This window comes from Hyperoodon ampullatus (assembly GCF_949752795.1).
Source record: "Hyperoodon ampullatus genome assembly, chromosome: 1".
NCBI classification, from domain to species: domain Eukaryota; kingdom Metazoa; phylum Chordata; class Mammalia; order Artiodactyla; family Ziphiidae; genus Hyperoodon; species Hyperoodon ampullatus.
Genome location: NC_136914.1, coordinates 144,608,530 through 144,625,370, shown reverse-complemented (window position 1 = coordinate 144,625,370; position 16,841 = coordinate 144,608,530).

Sequence of the window (16,841 nt, the reverse complement as noted above, 5' to 3'; positions counted from 1 at the left end):
AGGAAACAAAAGCACTAACTCAAAAAGATATCTGCACAACCATGTACATAGCAACACTGTTTACCATAGCCAAGACATGGAAACAACCTAAGTTTCCATCAATGGATCGGTGGATATAGAAATTGTGGTATACATGATATTATTCAGCAACAAAAAGGAAGGAAATCCTGCCATTTGCAACAGCATGGCTGGACTTTGAGTGCATAATGCTAAGTGAAATAAGTCAGACAAGGAAAGACCAATACTGTATGATCTCACTTATATGTGGAATCTTAAAAAAAATAAGAAAACTCATAGAAGAAAAACAGATTTGTGGTTACCAGAGCAGAGGTAGAGGTGGGGAAGGAAAAATTGGATGAAGGTGGTCAATAGGTACAAACTTTTAGTTAAAGGAAAATGACTACTAGGGATGTAATGTACAACATCATGGCCACAGATAACCCTGCTGTATGGTGTATATGAAAGCTGTTAAGAAAGTAAATCCTAAGAGTTCTCATCACAAGGAAGAAAACGTTTTTTTTTTTTCTCTTTTTTTTGTATCTATATGAGATAGTGGATGTTAACTAAACTTATCATGGTAGTCATTTCACAATATACATAAGTCAAATCATTACGCTATACACCTTAAACTTATACAGTGCTGTATATCAATTATATCTCAATAAAACTTGGGGAAAAATAATACAGTCTCTCTGTTGTACTACCTGTCTGTCTCTTACCAAACGCTTTGTAAACACGCTCATCCTCCTGGGGTGAACTTAGTCCCAGCTCTTATGTCAGAGTCCGTGTACTGCACAGCTGCACACTGCAGCCCACCTCCGGCATTGGAGGTCTGGATCCAGGTTCTGGGTCCTTGAGTCAGCTCATTTCTGCATCATTTACTGGATCTTGTCTGGTAAAATTCTAAGATGTAATACTGTTCACTACTGTCTTTTTAGTCTTAACTTACTGCCTCAAAAACATAATGTTCTATTATGTTCATCAGATATTTATCCCCAACTGTAGCTGTTTCTTCCCATCTTGAGCAAGATTTACATCATACACTTAGTTCAGTCAGTACAGCCCTCTATTCAGTTTCTGTGCTTCCTTTTCTTTCTTTCTTATATGACTTATATGCTGAAATCTGGTAGCTGGTCTAAATATTGCAAACCCTATATAACCTTTGACCAAACAAACTCTAACAACTAAGGAGTAACCAGGCTCAAAACCAAGGTCAGAGATTCAGTTAACTGATGTCATGTAAAAACAGATTATATAGTTGTCTGGGAGAAATCCTTCCACATTGTCTCACTTCCCAAGTTATGTATCAGCCTTGTGTATAGATGATTATTCTGTCATTTTTTCTTACACCACTTGATAAATAGCTTTCAATCTTCAGTACATAGTGAGTGATGACATCTTGACATAAAATCATCAATCAGATTTTTTCTGTATTCTGACAAATATATTCCATCACTTTAAAAGCCTATTTTATTATCAAAGAAATAAAAATGAGAGGCGAATGTATGTAGAGAATATGTCTTTCAGCATTCTTAATGAAATATTGGAAACAATTTAATTGTCCTATATAGTTAAATTATGATATAGTCATATGATGGAATTACCATGCAGTTGTTGAAGAAACTATATAGTCAAAGTATATGTATTGACTGCAAGGAAGTTGAAAGAAAAATAGTTATGAAACATTTTGGTAACACTATGAGTCCCATTTGGTAAAAAAATGCTTCTGCACTCATAAAAAATTCAAGAAAGACATTCTCTTTGAACACAACACAAAATATTAATTGCAGTTACCACTGAGATTACTAATGACTTTTATATCTTCTGTCATATCCATATTTTCTAATATCTCTACTATGAACGTGTTTAATCATGTAACAATATTTTTAACTCTTCTCTGAACTGGTGAACCATCAAATGATAGTGTTTTCATGTCATCTGTGGACTGTAATTGTTTGTATTTTTAATTCTAGTCCCATCCTTCGTTATAATTTAGTTGCATTGACTTCAAAACTAAGGACTCACATATTTAGGGAAAAAAGAGACAGGTTAAATATATACCATATTTTGTAAAACTATTCACATGGGAAAATATGGTAAATGGCTATTTCAGAAGGAGAGTGTTGTACACTAAAATGTTAAGAGTGGTTTGTTCTGGTTGTTATTATTTTGAATGACTTTTTTCTTTGCTTCCCTTTCTTTTCTTATTTTTCAAAATATGCTACCCTTAAAAGGTTTTTAAAAGCAGAAGACAAATGAAATGTTATTGGTATTATAATGTGCCATTATTCGATGGAATTCTAAAAATGCTAGCATAAACAGAGTAGCCTGGGACAAGGAGCTTCCCAGCCTGCCCTTTTCCTGCAGGGTTCTCAGTTACACGCCATTAACTGACTCACAGTAAAAGACTTGATAGTAAAGGCAACTCAATTGTAAACCACTGGTGGCTGTGGGGACCACATCTTAGACAATTGGGGACCACTGAGTGCTCTGCATAGAGTAAGGGCACAGTATTTTTGTTGAAAGAAATAATAAAGACCTCAATAGCCTTACTCAGAAGTTTCAGGAGATTGACATTCACCTGGACCCACCCTTATCAAAAATCACTTATGTATTCATTCTTTCCCCCCTAGTCTTTGACCCACCTCAATTAACTAGAACAGGCATCCAGTCCCCTGTAAGTTGCCCAGTTCCTACCCCTACCTCCACTCTGCCAATGTCTCCTGCATATCCAGAGCTTCTCTATTCCGCCCAAGACTGACTATCAGAGAAGGCTCAGCCCTCTATCTCCAATAGATGATTGGGGCCTGTCTCACTCACAGGGACTCCTCAAGCTTTTCCAAACGATAAACCTCTTCTCAAGTTCCAGAATGTAACCTCAACAACCTATAGATATAAATAATTACATAAGTACCGTGATGTCCTGTTCTGCTTCCTACCACACATATTTTTAGGATCAGGCTATTATAAAACATATGCATCTTCTAGAGAGACTAATAACATGGCACCCCTATAAAACTACATTTCACAAATATTTATTCAGCATGTTTTAGTGGTAGCAGGATTAATGCCAGCAAGGAATAACTTTTGTGAAGCTGCCATTTGTTTTCTTAATTTCTTCTTGAGGCAACTGCCTATGTCAATAGGAATAAGACTTAGCAGTATTCTGAAAATAATACCCATATTTTTTTTTATAAAGTGATGAACATTTTGGCAACCTCTATAAGAAGTCAGACTTCAGGACCTCCATGAAAAAGGTACAGCTGGCATAAAGAAATAAGATCCTGAAATAAAATGGCAAGACAGGAAAGAAACCAGATAAGAGGGTTGCAGAGAAAGTAAATATTCAATAACACTTATAATTAACTTCGGGAGAAGAAAAGATCAGAATTCACATTATAAAAACTTGAGACCATGAGGGAAAGGACAAATTTGAGACATGGTCTCAAAGCACAGAGAAAAATGATAAAGAAATGAAAACCAAGGAAAGTAGAGAAGAGAGATCTAACCTAAGAATTATATTTTTCTCTCAGGAAGCAACTAAAACAATTTGAAAAAATCAAACCTATAATTAAGCAATCCTCTAAATTTTAAAAAGGGTCTTGGGGTCTCAGATTAAAACAGTTCACCTCATTCCAGGGAAAGCCAGCTAAAAGAAATTCATCATTAGACGCAGCCTGGTAAATTTTTTAAATTAAAACAAGAAAGAAAAAAAATCTTATAAACTTCCAGTCTGATGGAGGTAAAGGGAGAAGGAAAAGTAACACAGATTGGTCTCATTTTTAAAAATTTCTTCTACAGTGCTAAATGAAAAAAAGAAACATCTACAGCTTTTGAACAAGAACAAATTTTGTAACCAACCAAGTTGCTTTTCATGCAGAACACAACAAAATGACATTCACAGATATGCACAGATATTAAACATACTTCACAAACATCCTTGCTCAAAAAAGCTCATAGAATATATACTGGCCAAGAATAAGTCAAAATAATAAACACTAATATCAGGAAATCATATATAGTAAGATTGATAAGTCCTTTCTGGCATTAAATTCCAAATTCAGGAATTTAGTTGGATTATCTGTACTCAGGAGGGTTCTGCCCTCTAGGGGTAAAGTTTGATGAGTCTCTCTCTGAGTTCCTCTTCATTCATTTATTAAACAAATAATCTGTAAGCACTTCCTTTGTGCCAGACACTGTGCTGGGCTCTAAGAATATAGCAGTAAATCAGATGGTTGTAATCACTTCCTTAAAAAAACCTGCAGTCTAGTGTTTCACTTCTGTTCCATTCTCAGTAGAAAAGATCATTCTTGGGTCACATGCTTCATACTATATTAAGCAAGAATCTCTTCTCATATCTGCTGTCCACTTAAAATAAAAATAGGTGTTATCATGTTCCAGCAATGTTAGGATAGTTATTTTATACTTGGGACACTGTGCCAGAAGAATTATTCTACGAAAGATCTTTGGTTTCCCCTCCACAGAAGCAGAACTGCACAGAGCAAAATAACAGTCATTTTCATTGCCAGGAAATGCAAATAATGATTTCTCCCTCTTTAAAGATCACATTTAATGAACAGAGTCATTTGAACTTTTTAACTGGAAAAAAATGCAGATATTGTTTGTCACAAAACACATTTTCATATTGCCTTACATCCAAGAGTCAGGTTGGTTTTTGTGTTGACTATACCTTAAAATTAACTCTTATAGCAAGTAAGTACATGAAAATGTTCATGGAGTTTATAGAGGGCCTTAACTGACCTTGGTGTCATTACCCTCTCCTTTAGCAACCTTTCCCCTATCAAACAAGAACTTAGTCCCAAGGCCTGGAATAGTTTAATTCAGTGTTCTTTTTCTCTCCCAAGGTTACATTGCAGGTGGTACAGATCTAAACAAATGAAAAACAAATACCAGAATAGTACACAACAGAGCATTCCAATACTTACAGAAAATTAATAATGCAGAAAGATAAGGTTATTTTCAAAAATCTAACACAATTTCACAAATCCCTCTTCTTTTTAGAATAATTAGACTGCCCAAATATTTTTTGTGCCAAAAATTCAGGTCTATAAATTATGTCTAACATACCCAATGTGAAATATTCTGCTGCCATTAAATAATATTTAATTAAATATTGATATTGATATTAAATATTATACTTACACAGAACCTGAAACAATATGAAACTTCAGGAAACTGATTAGCCTGATTGTGAGGAGAACTGTAATAATCAGGTTTTGATCAGAGAAGCAGAACCACTGAGGAATATATGTAATCGGTATTTATTTGGGGGATTTATCCCTACACAATTGTGGGATCTGATTAAATAATCTATGTGAGTCTGTGTTTCTGTGTCTGGTGCCTGAAGTCCACAGAGCCGACAGTTAGGAAGGGAAGATGGAAACAAAATGGAAGAAGCAAGGACAAACCAGAACCTGCTGTCAGAGTCCAGGATTTTGACCTACTAAGTTAGCCTTAACTTAGCTTTAAGCTCCATAAATTTAAAAAAAATTTATGTTATTGCAGTATAGTTGATTTACAACGTTGTGTTAAATTCTGCTCTACAGCAAAGTGATTCAGTTATACATACATACATATATATATATATATATATATATATATATATATATATATATATACATTCTTTTTCATGTTCTTTTCCATTATGTTTTATCATAGGATATTGAATATAGTTCCCTGTGCTCTACAGTAGGACCTTGTTTATCCATTGTTGTTTATCCTTTTTGTTTATCCATGTAATTGTTTGTGTCTGCTCATCCCAAACTCTCATTCCTTCACCCCATCACCTCCCTCTTGGCAATCACAAGTCTGTTCTCTGTCTGTGAGTCTGTTTCTGTTTCATAGATAAGCTCATTTGTGTCATATTTTAGATTCCACATATAAATGATGTCATATGGTATTTGTCTTTCTCTTTCTGACTTACTAATTTACTAGGGATGATAATCTCTAGGTCCATCCATGGTAAAAATGCTTTTCAAAAGCCTCCTGCAAAGCAGCCATGATTGGATTCATTCAAAGTTAGCTCCTTAGGAGCTAACTTTAAGCTCCTAAATTAGCCTTTTACTATTCAAGGATCCTGGCAGAAGACATGAGATAAAGTACGCTGTTACTCACAGTACAACAAGCAGCATGACCATGAGGTTTGTCTGGGTTCCCCTTGTCCCCCAAGTCCCATGGGGGCAACGCAGAAGGTCCCAGATGAATGCTGCACATACAGTGAATTTGCATCCCAGCTGAGACACTCTGAGCTTGGAAAATTCACCAAAATAAGTAAGTGTAGTAAGCAAACATGTTCTTTGTCCCACGCGGAGATATTGTCTCATCCTCAAGGCGGGCTTGCTGTAAACACAGCCCTGAGAAATGTCCAAGTAGGAGGAGACTTGCTCTCTTGGCTCTCCCAACAAGAACATCAGTGGACACTCCTAGCCCATGGTGGATTGCCTCCCTCGCTCCTGGGAGGTTGAGCTTGAACCCATATGGATGGGCTGGAACCTGCCTCTGTCTCTCACCACCTCCAAGTCTCCAACTTTGATGATGGGTGTGTCCTGCAAGAGACCCAGTGCCCTTCACCTTAAAGCTAAACACACACCTAAGCCCAGGAGTTGGGGGTAAGGGTTGCCTGAAGGAGGATGAGGCAGGAGCTGCAGTTGATACAAGCCCAGCTGCTGTCCCATGCCAACCAGATGAGCCAGTGGATAAACGACAGCACTCACAATCTTTAACAGTGCCTCACTAAGCTTCAGAGAATCAAAAGCAAGCTGACTGCTGTTCCACTTCTGCCTTCTGAATCCTGTGCAAAATATCTCTCATGACCTATGCTAACCCAGAACCATACCGGAAAGGGAATTCTGGAAAACACAATTTCAGCTTAGCTAAATTAACCTAATACAATCCACCACAGGCCATGGACATACGGCCTGCCCCTTACTTTCCTTCCAAAGCTATTAAACCTCATTGTCCATCTTTGGGCAACAAGACTCCTATCACTCTCGTTTCATGAAGGATTGGCTGAGAACAAAAGGGACAATGGAAACCACTAGTCATATTATTGCAGGGGTTCCCAAGAACACCCCCAGGTTCAATGTTTCTCTAGGAGAACTCACAGGTCTCAGGATATAATCATACTCACAGCTAAGATTTATTACAGTGAAAATATACAAAGCAAAATCAGCACAGGAAAAGCTGTATGCAGAGAAGTCTGGAAAAAACCAGGCACAAGCTTCCAAGAGCCCACTCCCAGTGGAGTCCCACAGGATGCACTTAATTATCCCAGCAGTATGTTGTAACAACACATGTGAAAAGTTGTGAGCCAGGGAAGCTCATCAGAGACTCATTGCCCGAAGTTTTCCTTGGGGGCTGGTCACGTAGGCATTCTCTGCCTAGCACATACCCAAATTCCAGACTCCCAGAAGGAAAGCAGGGGTTCAGCACAAGCCAAATCCAGTGAGCTGCTCTTATCAGTTGTAGCCATGATGAGAACCTTCTCAAAACCCAAGTTCCCAGATGCCAGCCAAAGGCCAACCATGCAAGCTGATAAGAGCAAAGTAGGAGAGCAGAGGCTGTGATTAGGAGGCTATGAACAGCAATCTAACTGGAGTGGATGATCTATGTAAGGAGAACATGGGATCCAGGACTGGAAAGATGGTTGGGGGCCAAATAGGAAGAGCTTTGAGCTACAGAACACGATTCAGACTTTATAGAGTTGGCCACGGGAAGCTACTGAAGGCTTCTGGGCAAGTGGAGACATGATGAAAATGAGACCTAAAAAGTAAACTGGCAAAGATTATAGCAGCGTTCCTTAACTTTTGTTTTATTATTGTCCCCTAACACACACACAAGCAGCTTTCACAGGCATTTTTTTCCCCTAGTCACCACTCCCTGTGATTCTTTTTTTTTTTTTTTTTTGATTTATTTTTGGCTGTGTTGGGTCTTCGCTGCTGTGCACGGGCTTTCTCTAGTTTTGGTGAGCGGGGGTTACTCTTTGTTGCGGTGGGTGGGCTTCTCACTGCGGTGGCTTCTCTTGTTGCGGAGCACGGGCTCTAGGCGCACAGGCTTCAGTAGTTGTGGCACGTGGGCTCAGTAGTTGTGGCACGTGGGCTCTAGAGCTCAGGCTCAGTAGTTGTGGCGCACGGGCTTAGTTGCTCTGCGGCATGTGGGATCTTCCCTGGCCAGGGCTCAAACCCATGTCCCTTGCATTGGCAGACAGATTCTTAACCACTGTGCCACCAGGGAAGCCCTCATGAATTTTTAATACCACAGATATACTGCTTATCTGTTTATGTACTGTATGTATATATCTATGCTTTACACACAAAAAGAGTAAATTTTTTTCAGCCCCCAAGAACCAACTTTCACCCTCTTAGGGGTGATATTTCCCCCACTGAGAATATATAGACTGTAAGATGTGTAGGACTGGAGGGTGATATATCAACAGAAGGGAGTACAAAGTATTTTTGTATTCCTTGTAGCAACCTAAGCAAGCAAGGAAAGGGAGGAGCTGGTGCCTAATGAGAGAAAACGTGTTAGATCCGAGCGCTATCTGGCGGCAGACTGAGCTAAGAGCAGGAAGGGCAACCAGGAGGACAAGGAAGGGTTCAAAGAGGTGGCCACTTCAGGGGAGATGGGGCAGCAGCTTGCGGCTGGATTTCCAGAAGGCAAGAGGCCCAACGAGGCAGACGGAACATAGTACCAGGGCATCCGAAATGGTGACTGGAGCCTGCCAGCCATGATCACCCAGGAGATGTGCTACACCATGGCCAACTCACAAGACTGCCAACAGGAGAGAGAAGAGGCTGACACAAGACAAGGTTGCTAGAAAGAGGACTGAAGCAGAAGTGAAGTCCTGGGAGCCTGGGGCAGAAGGGGCAGAAGAAGTGGTGTCTTCAGACAAATCTGGGACCCAGAGATCAGCGGTAGGAATCCCGCCCACAGCCCATCAGGGCAACTGGTGACCATCATCCGTGAGGGAGGTAGGGAGGTAGTTTAGATACTGTCTTCTTTATGTCAACCTGATTGGTGCATTAGGAACGGGGTCAAGGCTTCTGGAAAGGAGACGCACTGGTGGTGCAAAGGGAAGTAGGAGAGCAAGGGCACGGGAAATTGGCAGGACTGGCAGAAGAGGCTCTAACCAGCACGGGCACTTACAAAGTCATTTCAGGACATGCAGCTCTAGATGGAAGTCTGAGTAGTTATGAACCTTGGACTCTAAGAATGAGAATCAAGGCGTTAACAATCTCACAAAAGAAAGAATGGTGGGGGGGAGCCATCAGCGCAAGAGAAATGTCATCAAATTTCTGGGAAATGAAAGAAGGGAAGGACAAGAGTTGTCTGATGAAGGCTTAACCAAAAATACACAGAAAAGAGGCTGCACACAATGAGAAAGACTGACTGCCCCACGGCACCCCAGAAAAGATTGTGACTCACAAATATCAAGTAGCATGGAGGTGAGAAAGGCGTGCAGGACCTAAAACAGAAGAATTAATTGAAAATCTGTATATGAAATAAGGCACATACACACAGTACCCTGGAGCTCAGAACCCCTCTCACCAACTGCTTACCCCTACCTCCAGCCACAAAACAAGAAAGGAAGGAAAGGACGGAGGGAGGGAGGAAGGAAACAGAGAGGAGAGGAGAGGAGAGAGGAGGGGGGAAGGGAAGGGAGGCAGGGAGGGGAGGGGAGGGAAGATCTTTTAAAAAGATTGCAGGGCATGTCTAAGGAGAACCAGGTCAGATAGTGAGTACAGCCACCCTCAGAGCCAAGCCACACACATGCTGATATTTGGAGGTGCCCAGTATGCAGCAGGTCTAGAGAGAAATCAGCCCAATCAAAGGATGGGGGCTCCAGGAAAGAAATCCCAGGAGGAAAAATGTGGGGAAGGTGCCGTAGAGTTCCCACAATGCTTGGATATTATAGACACTTAAGAAACAATAGGGGGCTTCCCTGGTGGCGCAGTGGTTGAGAATCCACCTGCCGATGCAGGGGACGCGGGTGCGTGCCCTGGTCCAGGAAGATCCCACATGCCGTGGAGCGGCTGGGCCCGTGAGCCATGGCCGCTGAGCCTGCGCGTCCGGAGCCTGTGCTCCTCAACGGGAGAAGCCACAACAGTGAGAGGCCCGCGTACTGCAAAAAAAAAAAAAAAGAAACAATGAAGGCAGATATCATGAGGTTGGAAGATAAAAGTATACCAGGAGATGTCAGTTTATTTATCTCTTGTAAAAATAACATACAGTGTGTGTGTGTGTGAAAAAAAAAAAAGTATACCAGGAGGGAAATAAAATCATAGAACACAGCTAGGTTAGAGATTAGTCAATAATCTGAACTTTTCCATTTCAAATTGTAGAATCAATATACTGACAAAAGACTTAACTGGGATCATAGGCCAGAGTGTTTATAGGATTAATCCTGACCATTTACAAAGCAAAATTACAGTTGACAAGAGTTGTAAGATGAAAAGGGGAGAGGAGAGGTGAAGTGTCTCTAATACCCTTACTTTCCAAATGAGGGTTCTAGAGATTTTTTGACAGTTGTGGGAACAAAAAATGAAAATGTAAATATATTGTTTAAAGGTACACAGGTAACCTGAGAGGATCAAAGAAGAGCAACATAAGAACACTGAGAGGAGGGAGAAGAGAAGATGAAAGGAAAGTGGGGTAGATGAGCTTGATCACCACCTACTATAGCACAGAACCAACAGAAAACCTTGAACTGAATAAATGAGGAAAGAGTAGTATATATACATAGTAGTATTACAAGTATTACATACAAAAATATATATTTGATGGATGAAACTTCCTGGAAAAATTTAAATGGAAAAATGTTTAAGGCTTTAAGGCTATTTAAGGCTTTTGACACCCACCCCAATGGGGAATGGAATAGGCTGGGAAGTGAAAGGATAAGGACTTCTTCTTTTCCTTATACTTCCACATTTTTTGACTTTTTTACCTGGTGCATTTATTGCTTTGATAAAAAATAAAGAAATGTTTCTTTAATAAAAAGAAGTCATTTGTGTAGTAATAAGTTAGTTCTAGAAATAGGGGAGTAGCAGGAATGGAAAGGAGGGGGCAGATGTGATAGACATAATGAAGGAAGAATTATTTGGACTTGGTTGATAATTAGTTTAACATGAAAGACACAGAAAGGAAGGATATAAAAATAGCCCGAAAGTTTTGAGACTGAATAATTAGAAGAATTTTAGAGCTACTACCAAAAACAGGGAATTTGGGAGGGCAAACTTGTCTATGGGATGCGTGATGAATATAGATTTAGACATTTGTGTATGAAAAGACAACGGTTTAAAAAAGTGAATTTAAATTTTTAAAATATTCCTTCATTTCAAGTATCAAAACCCAGAAGACAAATTCATTCAGCAGAAGGGGATTTTTTTTTTCTCTATGTACACCTCTGGCTGTGTCTTTAAATGCTGTCAGGTTGAAAAATGAAGAGAAATATACATCATCCATAGAAAATATCCAAAGACTTTACAGGGGAAGGCGACGTGCTCCATGCTCCACTGCAGGGCTGGGAGAAGGAGAGAAGGTGGGACTTAACTACCAAACATCTAAGGGGGGAAAGACAAACCAGGCTTCAGAAAACACTGAACATCCTAAACCAGGGAAAATAAGATGATTCTAAGCCACAAAGCGACAGATGAGTAACCAAGTAGGGAATTAAATTTTAAATTCACTTTTCGTCTGAGTGTTGGGGTGAGGAAGATTGTGTAGGAATACCCTCTGCTGCTGAAAAATCAACAAGTTCAGTTAAGTAGAAGTGCAGTTTTATGTGATGCAAGTAAATTTGTGCCAACAGCACCACCCACTGTCACAAGATAGACTGCCACAGACTTGGTGGGAGATTCTTCAAAGTGCATGTGTACATACACATGTTCAAGGCAGGAAAAACATCCTCAGAGGTTTTTGATCATTAAGTATACATTCAAAATCAGGTAATAAAATGTTTTGCCCCATTTATGTCAGCTAAATTAACTAAGGATATATATTATTTGGAAGTTTCACTTATACCTAGGATGTAGAGCATCATTCTTACCCTAATAAAGGGAAAATGCTGTGTATACCACAAAAACATTTTTTGGAAACCATCTGTGATTGGCAGAAAAATGCCCCCACTCCCAGTCAAAAAAAAAATCCATGTCTTAATCCCGGGAATCTGTGAGTACATGACTTCATATGGCAAAAAGGTATTTGCAGATGTGACTTTGAAATGGAAAGAGCATCTGGACTACCCAGGCAAGACCAGTATAAACAATAAAGGTCCTTAAAAAAGGAAAAAGTTGGAGACAGAGAAGATGTGAGGTCAGAAAGAAGAAATTGCAGTGAATTAATTGTTGGCTTTGAAGATGCAGGAAGGGCCCAAGAGCTAAGGAATCCAGGCATCCTCTAGAAGCTGGAATAGACAAGGAGATGGACTCTCCTCTAGAGCCTCCAGAATGGAGCACAGTCCTGCCAATGCCTTTATTTTAGCCCAGTGAGAATGCTTTTGAATTTCCAACCTCTAGAACTGTTAGATAATAATTTGTGTTATTTTAAGCCACTGAGTTTGTGATAAATATGTGATGTCTATATATTAAAAATCAGATAGTGGCACTTCCCTGGCGGTCCAGTGGTTAAGACTCCACGATTCCAATGCAGGGAGCACAGGTTCAATCTCCCTGGTTGGGGAACTAAGATCCCGCATGCCACACGGCAAGGTTAAAAAATAAAAAAATAAAAATCAGATAGATAGATACTTGAATTTGTAGTTTAAAAGTTTCCAAAAAAAAAAAAAGCTCATGACAGGCTTCACTGGAAAATGTACCAAACATAAAAGGAAATTTTTCATACCAGTTCTACACAAACTTGCACAAGATAGAATAGAAATACTTCCCAACTTATTTTATGACTCTGATACCAAAACTAGACAAAAAAATAGTTCAATAAAAGAAAACTGCAGACCAGTATCTCTCATGAACATAGAAACAAAAATTCTCAAAAATATCTTAGTAAAACAAATCCAGCAACATAGAAAAGTGATAAAGCATTACGACAAAGTGCAGTTCATCCTGGGAATGCAAGATTGTTCAAGATTTGAAAATCAGTTGATGTAATTCACCTTATCAATAGAAAAAGAAGAAAAACCAAGAGTCTGGTTCAAGATGGCAACATAGGAGGATCCTAAATTTACCCTAAGAGACACACCAAATCTACAGCTACATAGGGAACAATTTCCTCTGTAGGGTTAAAAAAAAAAAAACACCTAGCTGAGTGACTCCTACACATCAAACAAATGAGGAAAAAACCCACAGCGAAGCGGGTGGGAGAGGCTGACACACAATCTCACCATAAACCCCTCCCCAGAGCGACACCCCACAATGGGGACAGAACTCAAAACCCCAAGCTTCTCCCTGAGGAGCTAAGGGTTTGAACCATACACCAGGCACCCCGATTTTTAACACCTACCCCTGACAAACCCTCAAAATATCTGGCTTTTGAAAACCAATAGGGCTCATACCCATGAGACCTACAAGACTACAGCAAACTGAGAAACAGTTCTTAAAAGGCTGGCACAGATCACCCACCCAGGGCCCAGCACAGAGGCAGCCAACTGAAAAGTGCCCACACTTTCTGTGAAAGAGACTTGTGTGAATATCTTAAGGTGTCAGCCTGAGGGGCAGGCATCTAACTGAACACACCTCTGAAGGCCTCCTGAAATATTCTCCAAAGATAGAGGCCAGCAGGCACCGTATCTCACTCTCCCTGTGCCTCGCTCCAGGCCACTGGTATCTCCAGAAAAGAGCTTACGCACTCATCTGGTGCTCCAGGTGTTGTGGCTGCTGCCCAGATGTGTCCAAATCTAAATCGCCTGCTCTGGCGGCCAGCGCAGCTCACATGCACAGGTCCAGTGGAACTGTAACAAATGGAGAAAGAGCTCCTAACTGGCTACCCCCAGCGCACAGCAGAGATGCAAAAGACTGAGGCATCCAGCCTCTCTGAAAGAGGCCTATTATATCTTCCTGGCTGAATCCTGAGGGGCAGGTTTCTAACTGAACACACAGCTTAGGGCTAACTGTAATTCTCTCCAGAGACCCTGGAGGGCAGGCACCATCTTCGTGCTCTCCCTCTGCAACGGTCCAGGTTACCGGTATCTCCCATAGGGGAGCTTGGGCACATATCTGGTGCCCCAGTTTTTAGTCTGGTGCCCTGGTTTGTGTGGATGCCGCCCAGGGGACACCCCTTGATCCCTTGGCTCTGGTGGTCAGCGCTGCCTGCCTTCCTGAGGCTGTAACAAATGTGGGGATAGTTCTTGGCAGACTGCCACTCTCAGGGCACTTCACAGATAGCAGACAAGAACACACTCCCAGTCTTTCTTCTGTGTAAGAGGCCTATTTGCTTATCTTGGAACTTTGATAAGAGGGCAGGCTTCTGATTTGGCACAATTATAGGGACCTGTAGAGGTGCTCTCGGGGGAAGGATGCCCATGGGTGACATCTTTGCACACTCACTCTGCCTCGCTCCAGACTGCCAGTCTCTCCCAGGAAGGAGCTTGTGCACTTGTATGATGCAACAATTTTTGCAGCTACTGATCAGGAGACATCTCGTGGTTACCTGGCTCTGGTGGCCAGCAGGGCTTCACTCATATGTCCCACAGGACTCTTACAAACAAATAATCCTTGACTGGTTACCCCTACTCAGGGCACAGCACAGAGACAGCAGACTGAAAGGAAGAAGTAAAACTGTCATTTTTTGCAGATGACATGATACTAAAGAGAAAACCCTAAAGACTCCACTAAAAAACTGCTAGAATAAATGAATTCAGTAAAGTTACAGGATCAAAAAAATAATATACATAAACCTGCTACATTTCTATACACCTATAACAAACTATCAGGAACAGAAATTAAGAAAACAATTCCATTTACTATTGCATCAAGAAGAATAAAATACTTAGGAATAAATTTAACCAAGGAGGTGAAAAACCTCTACACTGAAAACTACAAGACATTGATGAAAGAAATTCAAGAAGACACAATAAATGGAAAGATATTCCATGTTCATAGATTAGAATAATTAATATTGTTAAAATGTCCATATTACCCAAAGCAATCCACAGATTCAATGCAATCCCTATCAAAATTTCAATGGTATTTTTCACAGAAATAGAACAAACAATCCTAAAATTTGTATGTAACCACAAAAGACGCCGAATGGCCAAAGCAATCTGGAGAAAGAAAAACAAAGTTGGAGGCTGGAGGCAACATGCTTTCTGATTTCAAACTATATTACACAGTTACAGTAACCAAAGCAGTCCGGTATTGGCATACAGACACACAAATCAGCCCAACAGAATCGAGACCAGAAATAAACCTAGGGATATATGGTCAATTAATGTTTAATAAAGGAACCAAGAATATACAATGGGAAAAGAACAGTCTCTCCAATAAATAGTGCTGGGAAATTTACAGCCACATGTAAAAAAATGAAACTGGACCACTAAACTACACCATACACAAAAATTAACTCAGAACGGATTAAAGATTTCAATGTAAGACCTGAAACCACAAAACTCCTAGAAGAAAACATAGGTGGTCAGCTCCTTGACATCAGTCTTGGTGATGATTTTTTGGACACCAAAGGCAACAACAACAAATATAAACATGTGGGATTACATCAATCTAAAAGCTTCTGCACAGCAAAGGAAACCATCAACAAAATTAAAAGGCAACTTACAGAATGGGAGAAAATATTTGCAAATCATATGTCTGATAAGGGGTTAATATCCAAAATATATAAAGAATTCAAATAATAATAACAACAAAAAATAATCCAATGAAAAAATGGGCAGAGGATCTGAATAGACATTTTTCTATAAAAGACATATGGATGGCCAAACAGGTACATGATAAGGTGCTCAACAGCACTAATCAGGAAAATGTAAATCAAAACCACAATGAGATATCATCTTGCCCGTTAGAATGGCTATTACGAAAAAGACAAGAAATAACAAACGTTGACAAGAATGTGGAGAAAAGGGAACCCTTGTGTACTGTTGGTGGGAATGTAAATTTGTACAGCCCCCATGGAAAATAGCATGGAGGGTCCTCAGAAAATTAAATTACCATATGATCCAGCAGTTCCACTTCTAGGTACTTATCCAAAGAAAATGAGAACACTCAGAAAGATATATGCACCCCCATGTTCATTATTTACAGCAGTCAAGACATAGAGGCAACCTAAGTATCCATCAATGAATGAATAGACAAAGAAAAAGTGATAGCTACACACACACGCACACAGAGCAGAATATTATTCATCCATAAAAATGAACCTCTTGCCATTTGGGACAACGTGGATGGATCTTGAGGGAATTATGCTCAGTGAAATAAGTCAGAGAGAGACAAATACTGCACGATCTCATTTATATGTACAATCTAAAAAGCAAACAAACAAACACTAATAGAAAAAGAGGTCAGATTTGTGGCTCTCAGAAGCAGGGGTGGGGAGTGGGGAATTGGAAGAAAGTGGACAAAAGGTACATACTTCCAGTTATACGTAAGTCCTGGGGATGTAACGTTCAACATAACCATACTTAACACTGCTGTCTGGCCTTTTGGAACTTGTTAGGAGAGAACCCTAAGAGCTCTCATCACCAGGAGAAACATTTTCTTCTTTTTTTTAATCTATATGAGATGATAGATATTAGCTAAACTTACTGTGATAATCATTTTTCAACATACATAAGTCATGCCATTATGCTGTACGCCTTAAACCTATCAGTGTTGTATGTCAATTATATCTCAGTATGTGGGGCTGGGGGCAGTAGAGGCAGT